Here is a 21,642-nt window from a genome sequence, read left to right on the forward strand (position 1 = left end):
TATTTAACCAGGTAGGCTAGTTGAGAATAAGTTCTCATTTACAACTGCAACCTGGCCAAGATAAAGCATAGCAGTGTGAACAGACAGCAACAGTTACACATGGAACAATAAACAAGTCAATAACAGTAGAATTTTTTTGAAAAAAAGTATATACATTGTGTGCAAAAGGCATGAGGTAGGGGAATAATTACAATTTAGCAGATTAACACTGGAGTGATAAATGATCAGATGGTCATGTGCAGGTAGAGATACTGGTGTGCGAAAGAGCAGAGAAGTAAATAAATACAGTATGGGGATGAGGTAGGTAAATTGGGTCAGTTTTACGGCATGCGTGAAGGCTTTGTTGCGAAATAGAAAGCAGATTCTAGATTTGATTTTGGATTGGAGATGTTTGATAGGAGTCTGGAAGGAGAGTTTGCAGTCTAGCCAGACACCTAGGTACTTACAGATGTCCACATATTCTAGGTCGAAACCATCCAGGGTGGTGATGCTAGTCGGGCGTGAGGGTGCAGGCAGCGAACGGTTGAAAAGCATGCATTTGGTTTTACTAGTGTTTAAGAGCAGTTGGAGGCCACGGAAGGAGTGTTGTATGGCATTGAAGCTCGTTTGGAGGTTAGATAGCACAGTGTCCAAGGAAGGGCCAGAAGTATACAGAATGGTGTCGTCTGCGTAGAGGTGGATGAGGGAATCGCCCGCAGCAAGAGCAACATTGATATATACAGAGAAAAGAGTCTGCGCAAGAATTTAACCCTGTGGCACCCCCATGGAGACTGCCAGATGACCGGACAACATGCCCGCCGATTTGACACACTGAACTCTGTCTGCAAAGTAGTTGGTGAACCAGGCATGGCAGTCATTAGAAAAACCGAGGCTACCGAGTCTGCCGATAAAATATGGTGATTGACAGAGTCGAAAGCCTTGGCCAGGTCGATGAAGACGGCTGCACAGTACTGTCTTTTATCGATGGCGGTTATGATATCGTTTAGTACCTTTAGCGTGGCTGAGGTGCACCCGTGACCAGCTCGGAAACCAGATTACACAGTGGAGAAGGTACAGTGGGATTCGAGATGGTCAGTGATCCGTTTGTTGACTTGGCTTTCGAAGACCTTAGGCAGTGCAGGATGGATATAAGTCTGTAACAGTTTGGGTCCAGGGTGTCTCCCCCTTTGAAGAGGGGGATGACCGCGGCAGCAATCCAGTCCTTGGGGATCTCAGACGATATGAAAGAGAGGTTGAACAGGCTGGTAAAAGGGGTTGCGACAATGGCAGCGGATAGTTTTAGAAATAGAGGGTCCAGATTGTCAAGCCCAGCCGATTTGTACGGGTCCAGGTTCTGCAGCTCTCTCAGAACATCTGCTCTCTGGATTTGGGTAAAGGAGAAGCTGGGGAGGCTTGGGCGAGTAGCTGCGGGGGGGCTGGAGTAGCCAGGAGGAAGGCATGGCCAGCCGTTGAGAAATGCTTGTTGAAATGTTCAATTATCATGGATTTATCGGTGGTGACCGTGTTACCTAGCCTCAGTGTAGTGGGCAGCTGCTCTTGTTCTCCATGGACTTTAGTGTCCCGGAACTATTTGGAGTTAGAGCTACAGGATGCAAATTTCTGCTTAAAAAGGCTTGCCTTTGCGTTCCTGACTGACTTAGTGTATTGGTTCCTGACCCCCCTGAATAGTTGCATAGGGACTATTCTATGCTATTGCAGTCCACCACAGAACGTTTTTGTGCTGGTCAAGGGCAGTCAGTTCTGGAGTCAGCCAGGGGCTATATATATATATATATATATATATATATATTCTTAGTTCTGCATTTTTTGAACAGAGCATGCTTAACTAAGATGGTGAGGAAGTTACTTTTAAAGAATGACCAGGCATCCTCAACTGACGGGATGAGATCAATGTCCTTCCAGGATACCTGGGCCAGGTCGATTAGAAATGCCTGTTTGACAGTGATTAGGGGTGGTCGTTTGACTGCGGACCCGTAGCGGATACAGGCAATGATCGCTGAGATCCTGATTGAAGACAGCGGAGGTGTATTTGTTTACAGATTTAGGGTTGTACCTGGTGGGTTCCTTGATGATTTGTGTGAGATTGAGGGCATCTAGCTTAGATTGTTGGACTGCCGGGGTGTTAAGCATATCCCAGTTTAGGTCACCTAACAGAACAAATTCTGGAGATTTTTTTTTAATTTTTTAAATTTTTTTAATTGGAAGTACGAACTGTTTGGGTATGGACCTGGAAAGTTTGAGAACTTTGCAGGCTAACTCCTCCCCCTTTGTCAGTTCTATCTTGACAGAAAGTGTTATAGTTGGGTATGGAAATCTCTGGAATTTTTGGTGGCCTTCCTAAGCCAGGATTCAGACACAGCAAGGACATCAGGGTTGGCAGAGTGTGCTAAAGCAGTGAGAAACAAACTTAGGGTGGAGGCTTCTGATGTTGACATGCATGAAACCAAGGGTTTTTCGATCACAGAAGTCAACAAATGAGGGTGCCTGGGGACATGCAGGGCCTGGGTTTACCTCCACATCACCCAAGGAACAGAGGAGGAGTAGGATGAGGGTGCGGCTAAAGGCTATCAAAACTGGTCAGCGGAGGTAAGCCCAGGCACTGGGTGATAAGAGAAGTTGTATCTCTGGACATGCTGGTTGTAATGGGTGAGGTCACCGCATGTGTGGGAGGTGGGACATAGGAGGTATGAAGAGTGGAATTAGGGGGTCCATTGTAAACTAAAACAATGATAACTAACCTGAACAGTATACAAGGAATATTGACATTTGAGACATACAGTGAGGCATAAAGTAATCACAGGTGGTGATTGGGAGAGCTAGCTAAAACACAACAGCAGGTAAAATGGCGATGACTAGGCAGAGCGGGTCGGATTAACTACACACTGCCTGAGTTCATGGCAGTGGCCACTATATCCAATCAGTAGCAGCGGTGATCCGGCGCCAAGGTCCAGAGTTTACAGCAAGGATCCGGTGGAGTTTTGGGCTTGAGCCATGTATGAGTGCGGTTCGGGTGAACAGCTGAATAGGCCGGAAGGTGGGCCTCAGGGAATAGCTTCGGTACTGGGTGCCACAGTGAGTGAAAGCTAGCTATGAAGGTCAGAAGTAGTGGTCCAGGGATTACAGCAGGAATCCGGCGTTGTTGTGGAGAGACAGTCTGATATTGGTAGACAAGCAATATTGGTAGACAGGCGAGTATTATCCAGGCTAAAAACAGGGCTGGTATCTGTGCAGAACGTAAAAGCCGCTAGCAGTGGCTAACAATGACTAAATAGCTAATTAGCTGGTTAGCTTCTGGAGATTATTGAATGTGTTCTAAAATTGAAAATATTGATTCCATATCACATTGGGTGAGGCAAGTTACCGGAAGGTATAATCAAATAAAATAAAAATCGAGAACAGATTGAAAATAAATTGAAATACTGTGTAATATATATATATATATATATATATATACACACAAAAAAATAAAAGTACACAAGACGACAAAACAAACAAGTCTTCACTGCTACGCCATCTTGGACATGTATCCTAAATAGGTACACCAAGCTAGAAGTAGGCAATATCTGCTTTGCATATGTGGGTATTATTCTACACATTCTGTATTATTTTAATGAGCTCCACAAAACAGAATTGTTGGTCCGGACCAAATCTGTACCAATCTTTGATGTCCAAACATGTGACTTCTAAGTACAGCACAGTAGAGCAAAGCAGAGTATACACACAGTAGTGTAATCCACTTGTGTGCTCTAATGTGTGCTATACGCGACAGTACAGTACTAAACCCTTTACTGTACTCTGTGCGTCACAATACTCTACTTTTCTTTACTGTACTCTGCAAACTTGTGAAACAGACATCTATGATTGTTTCAGATTAGGTCCGGTCCAAATCTGAGTGGACGTCTGTTTGGACCAAATGAAGGCCGGTCCTGACGACTGTGGACGTTAAAATCAAGGCCAGGGCGGATTGACCAAATTTGAACGTCCGGTGTCAGTCAGTGCTCAGTGGGTGAGGATGCTGGTTAAATGGAAAGGGGCTCATGGGAGGACTAGTCTACACCATCACAATAAATCCATTATTTATTTTAGGAAAGGTCTAAAGAAACTGTAGTCCATTTCAGAAGAACAGAATAGCATATTCTGAGTTTAATTTATGTTAGGCCTGATCTGGCTGTGGGCTATACTAGTTCATTTAGCAGACAAGGTTTGCTTAGAATTCTGTGGCACTATTTTACAGTATGAGGAATACAATTAAACACAGCTGAATAGAAAGGATATTTTCTCCAAATGATTTCCGAGTGAGCGCACACATGCGGCTATTCTGTGTTGAGCAATTAACGAAAGAAAACAGGTCCTCCTACTGGCTTCATTTAGAGTTCTTTATGAAACTTCAGTTGTGATAAACGTTAGGCTATACATTTAGATTTATTTTATATACTTAAAGCCTGCATGATGCGACTAATGATGATTTGAAGAAAGGCACGAGCTCGGCTTCTTGCGCAGGCTGCACACACTTCAGTCTTTCATTCACAATTTAACAAGCACTTGATAATATTCTCACCCATCAGAGTATTCTTAATTTAATATGGTCCTTACATATGCTATGGATGGATTTTTAAAAATGTATTTAGAATGGCCTAAGAAACTAATGGAATCCGTAGCCTATACTCAAATAACGAATGAGGTTAAGTTTTTCATATGTAAGCATAGGCAGCGCATGCATAAGGCTAGAAGAAGCTTTTCCTAAAGTAAATTGAATTTTTTTAAAAGTGCCAAAATTATAGCCTAATCCAGTCTACACAGATGTAAATAAAGTATTCAAAATAGGCTACTAAAGCATGATTTGGCCACAGAGAATCATTCAATTATTTAAAAAAAAGTTATGGATTGTTTTAAAATCATATTGTACACAGGTCAGAAGGAAATGCAGCAGATGCAATCTGCCCAAATTGTTAAATTGGGGCAGGTCTAGAGTTTAGGATAATGGTGTTGATGTGAGTCAGGACCAGCCTTTCAAAGCACTTCACGGCTTCAGATGCGAGTGCTACGGGTCGGTAGTCATTTAGGCAGGGACTATGGTGGTCTGCTTGAAACATGTTGGTATTACAAACTCGGACGGGGAGAGGTTGAAAATGTCAGTGAAGACACAAGCCAACGCATGCTCGGAGTAGACGTCCTGGTAATTCGTCTGGCCATGCGGCCTTGTGAATGTTGTTTAAAAGGTCTTGCTCACATGGCTACGGAGAATGGGATCACAGTCTTCCGGAACAGCCGATGCTCTCATGTCACTGGGCGGCTCTCGGCTGTGCTTCCATTTGTAGTCTGTAATAGTTTGAAAGCCATGCTCCTTGAAAGCAGCAGCTCTACCCTTTAGCTCAGTGCAAATGTTGCCTGTAATCCATGACTTCTGGTTGGGGTATGTACAAGGTCACTGTGGGGACGACATCGTCGATGCACTTATTGATGAAGCCAATGACTGATGTGGTGTACTCCTCAATGCCATCGGAAAAATCCTGGAACATATTCCAGTCTGTGCTAGCAAAACAGTCGTGTAGCTAAGCAGCTGCTTCATCTGACCAATTTCTTATTGACCGAGTCACTGATGCTTCCTGCTTTAATATTCCACCTAGTTTCTCAGAAACGTGGTAATTAACTACAATAACCATAATCCATTGCTTCCGTTTTGGTTTCTGGCTGATGAAGATGGATCAGATGGGAAAAGAGTGAAACCTCTGCAAAATCTGTCCTAAATAAACCCAATGTGTTTCATTGGATGTAAGCTTGTTGCCTGTCTTCCCACCTTTGGGACCACGGCCCCCATTGTTATGTCGACAACATGAGCATCTCGTCATTATATACAGATCTCTGGACAGATACAGACCGCATGAGAGGAATGTACACAACGAAAAAGGGACAAAATATGTACTTTGAAGAACTAGTCAAATGATTGGCAGACAGCTCTGAAGCATAGTCTACTTAGGCAGGCTAGCTAAAGTAACGTATGGGGAGTGAATAGATAAGGTTAGGTCTGACTGGTAGACTGTTACTGCCTGAGCAGAGATTAGATTAAATGTTTTAAATGATATTGAAACCGAACAGACCTAAAAAAAATAATTTAAAAGCACTAAATCCCTCAACACTACTTTGATCCTCAATGATATCCTCAGGACATTGGATTCTCTTAGCAACCGATGGATTCCCATATATTATCAGTGCACAGAAGTCTTTCAAATGATGCCCAACGAAGAGAAGATCGTGTGTGCTTCTGTGTCTGGACCCTTCTAGAACATGACATTTCCATACAAAATATAGATTGTGGTAAAAAAGAACTTCCCCTTTAAGTTGTGTAAACAGAGTTCAAAGCTGAAGCGATCGCAAACCGTCTCAAGTACAGTAAATCAAGTGTAGAGCTAGACTATTTACAATAGAATTAAATAATCAACTGGTCTTCACGGTAAATAAGCATTTTCAAAAGTTTAAAACGGCAATCTATAGTTTAAAAAAAAATTGTGTTCACCCCGCCAGTGTTGAGAGGGAGAGAGATACAGTTGAAGTCGTAAGTTTACATACACCTTAGCCAAATACATTCTCAGTTTCACAATTCCTGACATTTAATCATAGTAAAGAGTCCCTGTCTTAGTTCAGTTCGGATCAACACTTTATTTTAAGAATGTGAAATGTCAGAATAATAGTAGAGAGAATTATTTATTTCAGCTTTTATTTCTTTCATCACATTCCCAGTGGGTCAGACGTTTACACACTCAATTAGTATTTGGTAGCATTGCCTTAAATTGTTTAACTTGGGTCAAACATTTTGGGATGGCCACTCCAATACCTTTACTTTGTTGTCCTTAAGCAATTTTGCCTCAAATTTGAAAGTATGCTTGGGGTCATTGACCATTTGAAAGACCCATTTGCGACCAAGCTTTAACTTCCTGACTGATGTCTTGAGATGTTGCTTCAATATATCCACATAATTTCCCTCCCTCATGATGCCATCTAGTTTGTGAAGTGCACCAGTCCAGTCCCTCCTGCAGCAAAGCACCACAACATGTTGCCACCCCCATGCTTCATGTTTGGGATAGTGTTCTTCAGCTTGCAAGCATCCCCCTTTTTCTTCCAAACATAACGATGGTAATTATGGCCAAACAGTTCTATTTTTGTTTCATCAGAGCAGAGGACCTTTCTCCAAAAAAGTACAATCTTTGTCCCCATGTGCAGTTGCAAACCGTAGTCTGGATTTTTTTAATGGTTGTTTTGGAGCAGTGGCTTCTTCCTTGTTGAGAAGACATTCATGTTATGTCAATATAGGACTCGTTTTACTGTGGATATTAGATACTTTTTTACCCGTTTCCTCCAGCATCTTCACAAGGTCCTTTGCTGCTGTTCTGGGATTGATATGGACATTTCGCACCTAAGCACATTCATCTCTAAGACACAGAACGAGTCTCATTCCTGAGTGGTATGACGGCTACATGGTCCCGTGGGGTTTATACTTACCTACTACGGTTTGTACAGGTGAACGTGGTACCTTCAGGTGTTTGGAAATTGCTCCTAAGGATCAAGCAGACTTGTGGAGGTCTACCATTTTTTTTCTGAGGACTTGGCTGATTTCTTTTGATTTTCCCATGATGTCAAGCAAAGAGGCAATGAGTTTGAAGGTAGGCCTTGAAATACATCCACAGGTACACCTCCAATTGACTCAAATTATGTCAATTAGCCTATCAGAAGCTTCTAAAGCCATGACAACACTTGTTTAAAAGGCAGTCAACTTAGTGTATGTAAACTTGACCCAATGGAATTGTGACAGTGAATTCTAAGTGAAATAATCTGTCTAAACAATTGTCGGAAAAATTACTTGTCATGCACAAAGTAGATGTCCTAACCGACTTGCCAAAACTATAGTATGTTAACAAGAAATTTGTGGAGGGGTTGAAAAACAAGTTTTAATGACTCCGGAGAAATGTTTATTCCTGTCGGCGCAACGTACAAAGAATCCAAGTGGCTGTATCGACTCCGACAGCATATCCCGAGAGAGTCATTTTCTGTGAAACAGAGTATGTTACAATCCCTGATGTCTCTCTGGAAAGCAACCCTTGCCCTAATTTCATCTACCTTTATTATCTCAAATCAAATTTATTTATATAGCCCTTCGTACATCAGCTGATATCTCAAAGTGCTGTACAGAAACCCAGCCTAAAACAGCAAGCAATGCAGGTGTAGAAGCACGGTGGCTAGGAAAAATTCCCTAGAAAGGCCAAAACCTAGGAAGAAACCTAGAGAGGAACCAGGCTGTGGGGTGGCCAGTCCTCTTCTGGCGGTGCCGGGTGGGATTATAACATGGCCAAGATGTTCATAAAATGACCAGCATGGTCCAATAATAATAAGGCAGAACAGTCATCTAGAGACATTCGCAAGAAATGCACTCGAAAGCGGTGGGTGGTGTGCGCGCCTTCAAAGTCTGACCAGAAGACCGCTCCGTCTACCTCTTCTCTGGCGGCGTTGTTTTGGATCAGCCTCTGGAATCATCTCAAATTCCCTGGGTAGTCCGGACAAAGGATCCGCTTCGGAACAGTCGTATTCCTGGTCATAGTGCTGGTAAGTTGACACCGCTCTGATATCTAATTCTTCCCAGCTCTAGCTCTGTAACAAGATTTTCTGGGCTAACAATGTAAGAAATAATACATAAAAATATAAAAAAACTGCAAAGTTTCCTAAGGACTAGAAGCGAAGCAGCCCTCTGTCGGCACCATTTTGCGGCACATTTGGAGAGATGTAACATAGGCAAATACGAACCAGACTTCGTAGCAGAATACCTTTGTAATATATAGTAAAAGGCATGTGAAGATCTTCTGTAGAAGTTGCCACATGGTTGTCAGTCAACACATCCGTTCATATCTGCATTTGACATGAATGCATGCTACTAAAGAAAGGTTCCATAGGGGTTGGTTTCAGACCAGATCTAGGACCTTTTAGTCAAAAAAACCTAGGGTGGGATTGGGAACCAGGCAACAGGTGGCACACAACCTGGCTGGATGATGAATGGGTGTAAACAGGGACCGGTTCAGGATGGTGCAACGTTACAGATACGTTCATATATAAAAGCATAGAGTAGAATAGATATGGTTGTCTGTCAAGTAGGATAAGAATCCATGTTACCTGTATGTTACACTTCTATCTGCGACATTGTGAACATCTCACCTCACTGAAACACATCACAGGTGACCCCTTCCATGTGTTCCATAAGCGCCAGCTGCCTACTTAATTGACTAACAAATTGGGGTACATCAGATGCAACTAAATCTGATTTTGAAGGGCAAACATTTTTGCAGGGGGGCATGCCACCACTCCCCCTTAGCTGGCAACTTTGTTTTTATAATGCAGACTACTACAGAGTTTCAGGAACACACTGCCCCTGGGGGTTGTAGTCATTAAGAGACATTCACCTTTCACCTAAACCTGACCGTCATCATCAGCAGTACTGTAATGCACTGACAAAATACTCTCCCCTTTGTAGTATATGAAAAAATGCAACTCCATATGATAACCACATGGCAGACCAATCCAGTGAAATAAAGGGTTCGCATCTCAAGAATATTGTCAACGGGAGAGGCAGTTAAAACCAGCACACTCAGTAAGTCAATGTCAAAAACAGACTCCAGGCAACATTCCACACAATTCCTCTGTGGTTGTCTGCTGTGCCACATTGAGCCAGGTATAGGCCTAGCTTATAAACGTCAAATGTTCAAGTGTTCTACACAACCAAGTTTCAAAGGCACCAGTCATTATTTGAACTTGGGCTTAATAAGTAGGCTACAACCATTGGTAACAAGTGTATGTCTTTGAAATAGCTGTGAACTTGCAGCCACCCTGAGCAGGGTTAACAAAGTGTGCATTACAGATTTCTGGCAAAGAACATTGACGATTTAGTAACAATAGGTCTAAATCTTTCTTGCCACCTGTACTAAGGTTAACGCTTATGAACCGTTTAGCAAGAGCAAAAATAAACCTTCCTTTGAAAAAGGTCATCAAGACCAGAGTAGGCCAAATGCAGCATTGATATGCAACAAGCTACTCCATGAAAATATATTGCTACATTGCAATTTCAACAGAACCTGATCACTTCAACGGGTATCACACTTTCCATTTAAATGCAACCTGAAAAATGACTGTTAATCCCAAAATCAAATCAAAAGTATTTCCATTTCGGAGCAACCTATCGTTTTTGCTTTACTAATGGAAATAGTATTTTATATTGCTTGTTTAAATAGTTTTTTTTTAAAGCACAAGAATATCTTTCGACAATCACTGATAGCATCTCAGCAAACAGTCTCGATACAAATGACAAGGCGGGAGATGCCGCAACACGAGTTTGACAATGAATACCTTGTCTCCTTTTAGACTTGTATTACAATATTAGCTAACAATGGCGTCATTCGGGCTCTTTTCACAAGTCCTAACAGCGCGCATCACGCTAATAAACGTTTCGAAACAAAGTTGAGGGTCGCACAAAACGTACTATTTCCTCATACGACCTTTTTCTTCAACCTCTTCCACTAGACTGCCTCGGATATTTCGTTTTACAATTTGTGGTCGCAATAAGTTGATATAGTTTACAGGAAGAAAAAGTTATACAGGACATAGCTATTTTAATGACTACGTGTTGATTCACCAAGCACGTTACGAAATAGGGAACGCCTGTAAAAGAAACAGTTGTTTTCGTGATGTTTCGAGTATAGGCCTACGTTTTAAAATCCGTAGACTATCCAGCCTGCGATATCACGTAATCTGTATTGATAATATGATGGAGGTCATCTACATTTAAAAACGAATGAATCCACCAGTCATCTACCCCTTTTGAAAATTGAGCGATTTATGGTGACTGGTGGGTTTTTTAAATGACCCAGTTATCAATGTTATTGTGCAAACACAATAATGTATTCATTATTTTTACATCGTCATTGAGCACAAACCTGGAACAATATAATTGAATAGGCAAAGCATAAAGTTCAACAGCCAACAAACCTGTGTTAAGCAGCCTCCTAGGCGTGAACCATTCAGAATCTTTAAAGTGGATGTAGCGCTCACCAGTAAAGCAGCTGCTTGGCCAATCAGTGATGCTGCCTAATATATATTTTTTCTCCCATATATTTTCAAAGGCGTGTTTTCATTGGTCAATTTCTATTGAACGTTAACGTACACCCACATTTTTTGCACATTCCATCACACTTAATTTACGTCACATTATTCAATTACACATGCAATCACCAAAAGAGTTTCAGATCATATTTGATCAAACCACTTGAATTAGTTTATTAAAGATGCTTCGACTGCAAATTTGTTCAGACAAGTTCAATTTTGTTCCAAGTTCAATTTCAACGCAATCTTTATCAAAGCAATTCATGTAACCTAGGATTTTATTACATTTCTTGTTGTTTTTGACAGCAAAGTTTTGCCACATTATCAGACACTCGCTAAATTGTATCAGCATATTGAATGCGCGACCCAGGCTGGCAAAATTCTGGATCATTGTTACTCTAACTTCCGCGACACATACAAAGCTCTCAATCGCAGTCCTTTCGGGAAATCTGACAACTGCTCAATTTTGTTTGCCTATAGCCAGAAACTGAAACAGGAAACGCCGGTGCTCAGGAATGTTCAGCGCTGGTCCGACCAATCTGATGCCACGCTTCAAGATTGCTTCGATCACGTGGACTGGGATATTTTTTGTTTTATTTCACCTTTATTTAACCAGGTAGGCTAGTTGAGAACAAGTTCTCATTTGCAACTGCGACCTGGCCAAGATAAAGCAAAGCAGTTTGACACATACAACAACACAGAATTACACATGGAACAAACAAACATACAATCAAAAATATCAAATCAAATTTATTTATATAGCCCTTCGTACATCAGCTGATATCTCAAAGTGCTGTACAGAAACCCAGCCTAAAACCCCAAACAGCAAGCAATGCAGGTGTAGAAGCAGGAAAAACTCCCTAGAAAGGCCAAAACCTAGGAAGAAACCTAGAGAGGAACCAGGCTATGTGGGGTGGCCAGTCCTCTTCTGGCTGTGCCGGGTGGAGATTATAACAGAACATGGCCAAGATGTTAAAATGTTCATAAATGACCAGCATGGTCGAATAATAATAAGGCAGAACAGTTGAAACTGGAGCAGCAACACGGCCAGGTGGACTGGGGACAGCAAGGAGTCATCATGTCAGGTAGTCCTGGGGCATGGTCCTAGGGCTCAGGTCCTCCGAGAGAGAGAAAGAAAGAGAGGAGGAGAGAATTAGAGAACGCACACTTAGATTCACACAGGACACCGAATAGGACAGGAGAAGTACTCCAGATATAACAAACTGACCCTAGCCCCCCGACACATAAACTACTGCAGCATAAATACTGGAGGCTGAGACAGGAGGGGTCAGGAGACACTGTGGCCCCATCCGAGGACACCCCCGGACAGGGCCAAACAGGAAGGATATAACCCCACCCACTTTGCCAAAACACAGTAGAGTAGAAAAATCTATATACAGCATGTGCAAATGAGGTAGGATAAGAGAGGTAAGGCAATAAAGAGGCCATGGTGACAAAGTAATTACAATATAGCAATTAAACATTGGAATTGTAGGATGTGCAGAAGATGAATGTGCAAGTTGAGATACTGTGGTGCAAAGGAGCAAGATAAATAAATAAATACAGTATGGGGATGAGGTAGATTGGATGGGCTATTTACAGATGAGCTATGTACAGGTGCAGTGATCTGTGAGCTGCTCTGACAGCTGGTGCTTAAAGCTAGTGAGGGAGGTAAGAGTCTCCAGCTTCAGAGATTTTTGCAGTTCGTTCCAGTCATTGGCAGCAGAGAACTGGAAGGAGAGGCGGTCAAAGGAAGAATTGGCTTTGGGGGTGACCAGTGAGATATACCTGCTGGAGCGCGGGTGGGTGCTGCTATGGTGACCAGTGAGCTGAGATAAGGCAGGGCTTTACCTAGCAGATACTTGTAGATGACCTGGAGCCAGTGGGTTTGGTGACGAGTATGAAACGAGGGTCAGCCAACGAGAGTGTACAGGTCGCAGTGGTGGGTAGTATATGGGTCTTTCTTGACAAAACAGATGGCACTGTGATAGACTGCATCCAGTTTGCTGAGTCGAGTGTTGGAGGCTATTTTGTTAATGACATCGCCGAAGTCGAGGATCGGTGGGATGGTCAGTTTTATGAGGGTATGTTTGGCAGCATGAGTGAAGGATGCTTTGTTGTGAAATAGGAAGCCAATTCTATATTTAATTTTGGATTGGAGATGTTTAATGTGAGTCTGGAAGGAGAGTTTACAGTCTAACCAAACACCTAGGTATTTGTAGTTGTCCACATAATCTAAGTCAGAACCGTCCAGAGTAGTGATGCTGGACGGGCAGGCAGGTGTGGTCAGCAATCGGTTGAAGAGCATGCATTTAGTTTTACTTGCATTTAAGAGTAGTTGGAGGCCACGGAAGGAGAGTTGTATGGCAATGAAGCTCATCTGGAGGTTAGTTAACACAGTGTCCAACGAAGGGCCAGAGGTATACAGAATGGTGTCATCTGCGTAGAGGTGGATCAAAGAATCACCAGCAGCGAGAGCACCATCATTGATGTATACAGAGAAGAGAGTCGGCCCGAGAATTGAACCCTGTGGCACCCCCATAGAGACTGCCAGAGGTTCGGACAACAGGCCTTCCTATTTGACATACTGAACTCTATCGGAGAAGTAGTTGGTGAACCAAGCGAGGCAATCATTTGAGAAACCAAGGCTGTGGAGTCTGCCAATAAGAATGTTGTGATTGACAGAGTCGAAAGCCTTACCCAGGTCGATGAATACGGCTGCACAGTAATGTATCTTATCGATGGCGGTTATAATATCGTTTAGGACCTTGAGCGTGGCTGAGGTGCACCCATGACCAGCTCTGAAACCAGATTGCATAGCGGAGAAGGTACGCAGAGATTCGAAATGGTCGGTAATCTGTTTGTTAACTTGGCTTTCGAAGACCTTAGAAAGGCAGGGTAGAATAGATATAGGTCTGTAGTAGTTTGGGTCTAGAGTGTCTCCCCCTTTGAAGATTTGGGCGAGTTGCTGTGGGGAGCGCAGGGCTCTTGACTGGGGTAGGGGTATCCAGGTGGAAAGCATGGCCAGCCGTAGAAAAATGCTTATTGAAATTCTCAATGATTGTGGATTTATCAGTAGTGACCGTGTTTCCTAGCCTCAGTGCAGTGGGCAGCTGGGAGGAGGTGCTCTTATTCTCCATGGACTTGACAGTGTCCCAGAACTTTTTTGAGTTGGTACTATAGGATGCAAATTTTTGTTTGAAAAAGCTAGCCTTAGCTTTCCTAACTGCCTGTGTATATTGGTTCCTAGCGTCCCTGAAAAGTTTCATATCACGGGGCTATTCGATGCTCATGCAGAACGCCACAGGATGTTTTTGTGCTGGTCAAGGGCAGACAGGTCTGGAGTCAACCAAGGGCTATATCTATTCCTAATTCAATTTTTTTTTAATGGAGCATGCTTATTTAAGATGGTGAGGAAGGCATTTTTAAAGAAAAAACAGGCATCCTCTACTGATGGGATGAGGTCAATGTCCTTCCAGGATACCCCGGCCAGGTCGATTAGAAAGGCCTGTTCGCTGAAGTGTTTTAGTGATGTGTGTTTCACTGTTTGACAGTGATGAGAGGTGGTCATTTGACCGCAGACCCATTACGGATGCAGGCAATGAGGCAGTGATCGCTGAGATCTTGGTTGAAAACAGCAGAGGTGTATTTGGAGGGCGAGTTAGTTAGGATGATATCTATGAGGGTGCCCGTGTTTACGGATTTGGGGTTGTACCTGGTAGGTTCATTGATCATTTGTGGGAGATTGAGGGCATCAAGCTTAGATTGTAGGAAGGCCGAGGTGTTAAGCATGTCCCAGTTTAGGTCACAGAGCAGCACGAGCTCAGAAGATAGATGGGGGGCAATCAATTCACATATGGTGTCCAGGGCACAGCTGGGGGCAGAGGGTGGTCTATAGCAAGCGGCAACGATAAGACACTTGTTTCTGGAAAGTTGAATTTTTAGAAGTAGAAGATCGAATTGTATTGCACAGACCTGGATAGTAAAGACAGAACTCTGCAGGCTATCTCTGCAGTAGATTGCAACACCGCCCCCTTTGGCAGATCTATCTTGGTGGAAAATGTTATAGTTAGGGATGGAAATTTCAGGGTTTTTGGTGGTTTTCCTAAGCCAGGATTCAGTCACGGCTAAGACATCCGGGTTGGCAGATTGTGCTAAAGAAGTGAATAAAGCAAACTTAGGGAGTAGGCTTCTAATGTTAACATGCATGAAACCAAGGCTTTAACGATTACAGAAGTCAACAAATGAGAGCACCTGGGGGGTGGGAGTGGAGCTAGGCACTGCAGGACCTGGATTAACCTCCACATCACCAGAGGAACAGAGGAGAAGTAGGATAAGGGTACGGCTAAAGGTTATAAAAAAGGCTATATGTTCCGGATAGCGTTGAACAACAACATTGATGTATACATATTCTTATTCATTCCTTTACACTTGTGTGTAAAAGGTAGTTGTTGCGAAATTGTTCGATTACTTGTTAGATATTACTGCATGGTCGGAACTAGAAGCACAAGCATTTCGCTACACTCGCATTACCATCTGCTAACCATGTATATGTGACCAATAAAATTTGATTTGATTTGACCCACTAATTAGGCCTACCCTTTTTCTCATATGGACAAACTATGATATTCTACCAGGGCAAAGGACATGATAACCTACAGTAAGCAAAGGACATTGTTTGAAGTCAGCTGATCAATTTCTTATGCTGTCTAGCCTAACTTAACTTTGTCCAACCAATGGTCCAACTAATATTAAGATTGTCAGTCAGCGGTCAAGTTACTCACACACTGTCCTCTGTGATTTCATGGTGACAACTAACATTTAGAGCAGTGATTCCCCAACTTTTTATAGTCCTGTACCCCTTCAAACATTCAACCTCCAGCTGCGTACCCCTCTAGCACCAGGGTCAACGCACTCTCAAATGTTTTTGCCATTATTGTAAGCCTGCCACACACACACTATACAATACATTTATTAAACATAAGAATGAGTGTGAGTTTGTGACACAACCCGGCTCGTGGGAAGTGACAAAGAGCTCTTATAGGACCAGGACACAAATAATAATTTAATAATCAAGAATTTATTTATTGAACCATCTTACATATAAAACCTTATTTGTTCATCAACAATTGTGAATAACTCACCACAGGTTAATGAGAAGGGTATGATTGAAAGGAAGCACATAACTCTGCAATGCTGGGTTGTATTGGAGAGAGTCTCAGATTTAAATCATTTCCCACACACAGTCTGTGCCTGTATTTAGTTTTCATGCTAGTGAGGGACGAGAACCGGAAGGTGGAGTCGAAAGTTTACATACACTTAGGTTGGAGTCATTGAAACTCGTTTTTCAACCATTCCACAAATTTCTTGTTAATAACAAACTATAGTTTTGGCAAGTCGGTTTGGACCTCTACTTTGTGCATGACACAAGTAACTTTTCCAGCAATTGTTTACAGACAGATCACAATTTCAGTGGGTCAGAAGTTTACATAGGCTAAGTTGACTGTGCCTTTATTTTCAGCTTGGAAAATTCCAGAAAATTATGTCATGGCTTTAGAAGTGTCTGATAGGCTAATTTACATAATTTGAGTCAATTGGAGGTGTACCTGTGGATGTATTTCAAGGCCTACCTTCAAACTCAGTGCCTCTTTGCTTGACATCATGGGAAAATCAAAAGAAATCAGCCAAGAACTCAGAAAAAAATGGTAGACACACGTCTGGTTCATCCTTAGGAGCAATTTCCAAACACCTGAAGGTACCATGTTCATCTGTACAAACAATAGTAGCCAAACACCATGGGACCACGCAGCCTTCATACTGCTCAAGAAGGAGACGCTTTCTGTGTCCTAGAGATGAACCTACTTTGGTGCAAAAAGTGCAAATCAATCCCAGAACAACAGCAAAGGACCTTGTGAAGATGCTGGAGGAAACAGGTACCAAAGTATCTATATCTACAGTAAAATGAGTCCTATATTGACATAACCTGAAAGGCCACTAAGCAAGGAAGAAGCCACTGCTCAAAAACCTTGATAAAATAGCCAGACTGCGGTTTGCAACTGCACATGGGGACGAAGTTCATACTTTTTGGAGAAAGGTCCTCTGGTCTGATGAAACAAAAATAGACATGTTTGGCCATAAATACCATCGTTATTTTCAGAGGAAAAAGGGGGAGGCTTGCAAGCAGAAGAACACCATCCCAGCAGTGAAGCACGGGGGTGGCAGCATCATGTTGTGGGAGTGCTTTGCTACAGGAGGGACTGGTGCACTTCACAAAATAGTTGTCATTATGAGGAAGAACAATTATGTGGATATATTGAAGCAACATCTCAAGACATCAGTCAGTAATTCTTTTATTTTAAATGTTTTATTTCACCTTTATTTAACCAGGTACTCTAGTTGAGAACAAGTTCTCATTTACAACTGCGACCTGGCCAAGATAAAGCATAGCAGTGTGAACAGACCACATAGAGTTACACATGGAGTAAACAATTAACAAGTCAATAACACAGTAGAAAAAAAGAGAGTCTATATACATTGTGTGCAAAAGGCATGAGGAGGTAGGCGAATAATTACAATTTTGCAGATTAACACTGGAGTGATAAAAGATCAGATGGTCATGAACAGGTAGAGATACTGGTGTGCAAAAGAGCAGAAAAGTAAAAAAATATAAACAGTATGGGGATGAGGTAGGTAAATTGGATGGGCTATTTACCGATAGACTATGTACAGCTGCAGCGATCGGTTAGCTGCTCAGATAGCAGATGTTTGAAGTTGGTGAGGGAGATAAAAGTCTCCAACATCAGCGATTTTTTGCAATTCGTTCCAGTCACAGGCAGCAGAGAACTGGAACGAAAGGCGGCCAAATGAGGTGTTGGCTTTAGGGATGATCAGTGAGATACACCTGCTGGAACGCGTGCTCCGGGTGGGTGTTGCCATCGTGACCAGCGAACTGAGATAAGGCGGAGCTTTACCTAGCATGGACTTGTAGATGACCTGGAGCCAGTGGGTCTGGCGACGAATATGTAGCGAGGGCCAGCCGACTAGAGCATACAGGTCGCAGTGGTGGGTGGTATAAGGTGCTTTAGTAACAAAACGGATGGCACTGTGATAAACTGCATCCAGTTTGCAGAGTAGAGTATTGGAAGCTATTTTGTAGATGACATCGCCAAAGTCGAGGATCGGTAGGATAGTCAGTTTTAATAGGGTAAGTTTGGCGGCGTGAGTGAAGGAGGCTTTGTTGCGGAATAGAAAGCAGACTCTCGATTTGATTTTAGATTGGAGATGTTTGATATGAGTCTGGAAGGAGAGTTTACAGTCTAGTCAGACACCTAGGTACTTATAGATGTCCACATATTCTAGGTCGGAACCATCCAGGGTGGTGATGCTAGTCAGGCGTGCGGGTGCAGGCAGCGAACGGTTGAAAAGCATGCATTCGTTTAAGAGCAGTTGGAGGCCACGGAAGGAGTGTTAAAGCTTGGTCACAAATGGGTCTTCCAAATGGACAATGACCCCAGGCATACTTCCAAATTTGTGGCAAAATGGCTTAAGGACAACAAAGTCAAGGTATTGGAGTGGCCATCCCGAAATGTTTGACCCAAGTTAAGAAATGAAAGGCAATGCTACCAAATACTAATTGAGTGTATGTCAACTTCTGACCCACTGGGAATGTGATGAAAGAAATTAAAGCTGAAATAAATCATTCTCTCCAATATTATTCTGACATTTCACATTCTTCGAATAAAGTGGTGATCCTAACTGACCTAAAACAGGGAATTTTTACTGGGATTAAATGTCAGGAATTGTGAAAAACTGAGTTTAAATGTATTTGGCTAAGGTGTATGTAAACTTCCGACTTCAACTGTATGTGGTTGCAAAGGGTCTTAAGTGTCTTAACAGCTCGATTTTCCAAGGCAGGTTACTCTGAGCGGAATTCTGGCAGGGCTTCTGATTAAAATAGATTTTCACAGAACTGCTTGTTGCAATTTCGATGAGGCTCTCTTGTTCAGATTTCGGTGGACTGGAGGCAGGGCATGAAAAGGATAACAAATCCAGTTGTTTGTGTCATCTGTTTTGGGAAGGTACCTGCGTAATTGCGCACCCAACTCACTCAGGTGCTTCGCTATATCACATTTGACATTGTCCGTAAACTTGAGTTCATTTGCGCACAAATCATACAATGATGGAAAGACCTCTGTGTTGTCCTTGTTAATGCAGACAGAGAAGAGCTCCAACTTCATAATCATTGCCTCAATTTGGTCCCGCACGTTGAATATAGTTGCGGAGAGTCCCTGTAATCCTAGATTCAGATTCTTCAGGTGAGAAAAAACATCACCCAGATAGGCCAGTCGTGTGAGAAACTCGTCATCATGCAAGCAGTCAGACAAGTGAAAATTAGGGTCAGTAACGAAAACTTTAAGCTTGTCTCTCAGTTTAAAAAAACATGTCAATACTTTGCCCCTTGATAACCAGCGCACTTCTGTATGTTGTAAGTGTTACATGGTCACTCCCCATATCATTGCATAGTGCAGAAAATACACGAGAGTTCAGGGGCCTTGCTTTAACAAAGTTAACCATTTTCACTGTAGTGTCTTAAACGTCTTTCAAGCTGTCAGGCATTCCCTTGGCAGAAAGAGCCTCTTGGTGGGTGCTGCAGTGTACCCGCGTTACCAGTCCACTATGTGCACCATCAATACAGATACCAACATGAGCAGCAGCTACGAGAGAGTAACGGTTAATGTGACTGGATCTTTATTATTTGACTATGCTACCTGTATTTGACATTGTGTTGTTATTTCGCTGAACACTAGATGGCTTAATTTTATTTTTTGGCAGTGAAATGATGCTACTCAGGTGAGGAAAAAAAACTCACCCAAATGTATAGCCCCGTTGTAAAACATCAATGGACTGTTTGAAAATGTGAAGAAAAATCATATGATTATTTAAAAAACCTTTTTTTTAAACGTGAATCACATTTTTATTTGGCGCACCCCAACAACATTGCGCGTACAGCAGGTACGCGCCACAGTGTCCAGATCTCAAATTCAATAGAGCAATTGTGGCGTGTCGAGTAATGGAAGCAAGCATTCAACAAAAGAGCACAGAGAAATCTGAGGGAGCTGGTGACATTCCCTAGGATTGGTCAACAACATTCCGAGCAGGTGCCTCAACCAAGCCAATGGCTGATCCTGATGATGGGGAATGAATGTAAAGTAAAAAATGTACTATTGCACAAATACGTACATTAAGGGCAGATTAAAAACAAATCTGTGTACAAGCAAAACAACACTGGATGTCTGAGAAAAGGATGTTCCATGTCCACCTGTTTTATGAAATAATATAATAATAATAATAATAATGTATGCTATTTAGCAGTCATGTATACAATTTTTAACTTATGGGAGAACCCAGAAATTAAACCCACTATCCTGGCGTTGCAAAAGCCATGTTCTACTACTACTAGCCGCAGAGGACCGAACATAAAGGACAGTACAAAAATAGCAAATAAAAGTTTAGTGAAAGAATACGTATGTGTGTAGTAATAGTGTAGATGAAGACAGTTTCATAATTGTTATTTGTTTTTGGTGTTTTATCCATTACTGAAGGTGCCAATTTGGCATCTGCACTCAAAAAATGAGGGGTTCAAGAAGGGTTCTTCTAAGATCCTCAAAGTTCTTTGAAGAACCTTAAGGTTCTTGGCACTGAAGTGCCCCAAAAGGTTCTTTCAAGAACCCCATAGGAGGTGGGGTTCATCAAGGAACCTCCTTAGTTGGAGGTTCTTGCAGGAACCTAACTGCCCAACTGAAACATTTGGATTTGAATTTGAAAGGACAGCAGGTGCAGGCACTTAACTGAAAAATGTAAAGATCTACTCAATTTAAGGTAAGGTTTGTACCTTGTATGATCTAAATTGATATTGTTTCCTGATGACACCATCTATCTTTTCATATTTGTGCAAATCTTTCTAAAACTGAAAATGGACACAATTCCATGGATATCAATCACAAAGAGGTAAGAATATGTACTGCAGGCTATACAAATATGTTGAAAGCTAGCTGTATTGGGTGCAGATGACTGAACTGATCACTTTTGTGTCTGTGTCTGCAGGTATACTACTGACGAGGAGGCATACAAAGGTACGTATGTCAACTGGTATTGGTATGTTATGCAGATCACATTACCATCCTCCTCCCTTACCTCTTCAATTAATATCCTATAGGCCTCTACATTATAGACAAGGTATGTCCATAATACAGTGTTTTTTCATTCACATTTACCACACAAACCAAGGTATGAATACTGTTGTGTGCATGTTTTGTTAATCAATCACCATGCACCATCTTCATCTACACTATTACTACGCATCTACACACATACACATAAAGGGTTCTTCAAATAACTTTAACAGTTTCAACTTGAATAACCCCTAACAAATACTCCAGGAACCTTTTCATTTTAGATTGCTGTGCAAACCTGGGTAAATCTGGCCAATAGTTCTGTGCAGAACCC

At 42.2% G+C, this 21,642-nt stretch overlaps 1 protein-coding gene across 1 annotated transcript in view; it reads right to left on the minus strand.

Annotated features, from left to right (window-relative positions):
• LOC115145809 (long-chain-fatty-acid--CoA ligase 1-like) overlaps positions 1-11,098 on the minus strand; it is a 56,401-nt gene extending 45,303 nt beyond the window's left edge. The window contains exon 1 of the mRNA XM_029687353.2: positions 11,023-11,098. The gene's annotated coding sequence lies outside the window, so the exon portion shown is untranslated. The remainder of the gene's footprint in view (positions 1-11,022) is intronic.
• Positions 11,099-21,642: the final 10,544 nt, after the last annotated feature.

The sequence above is a fragment of the Oncorhynchus nerka genome, linkage group LG18 (assembly GCF_034236695.1).
Source record: "Oncorhynchus nerka isolate Pitt River linkage group LG18, Oner_Uvic_2.0, whole genome shotgun sequence".
Taxonomy (NCBI): Eukaryota; Metazoa; Chordata; class Actinopteri; order Salmoniformes; family Salmonidae; genus Oncorhynchus; species Oncorhynchus nerka.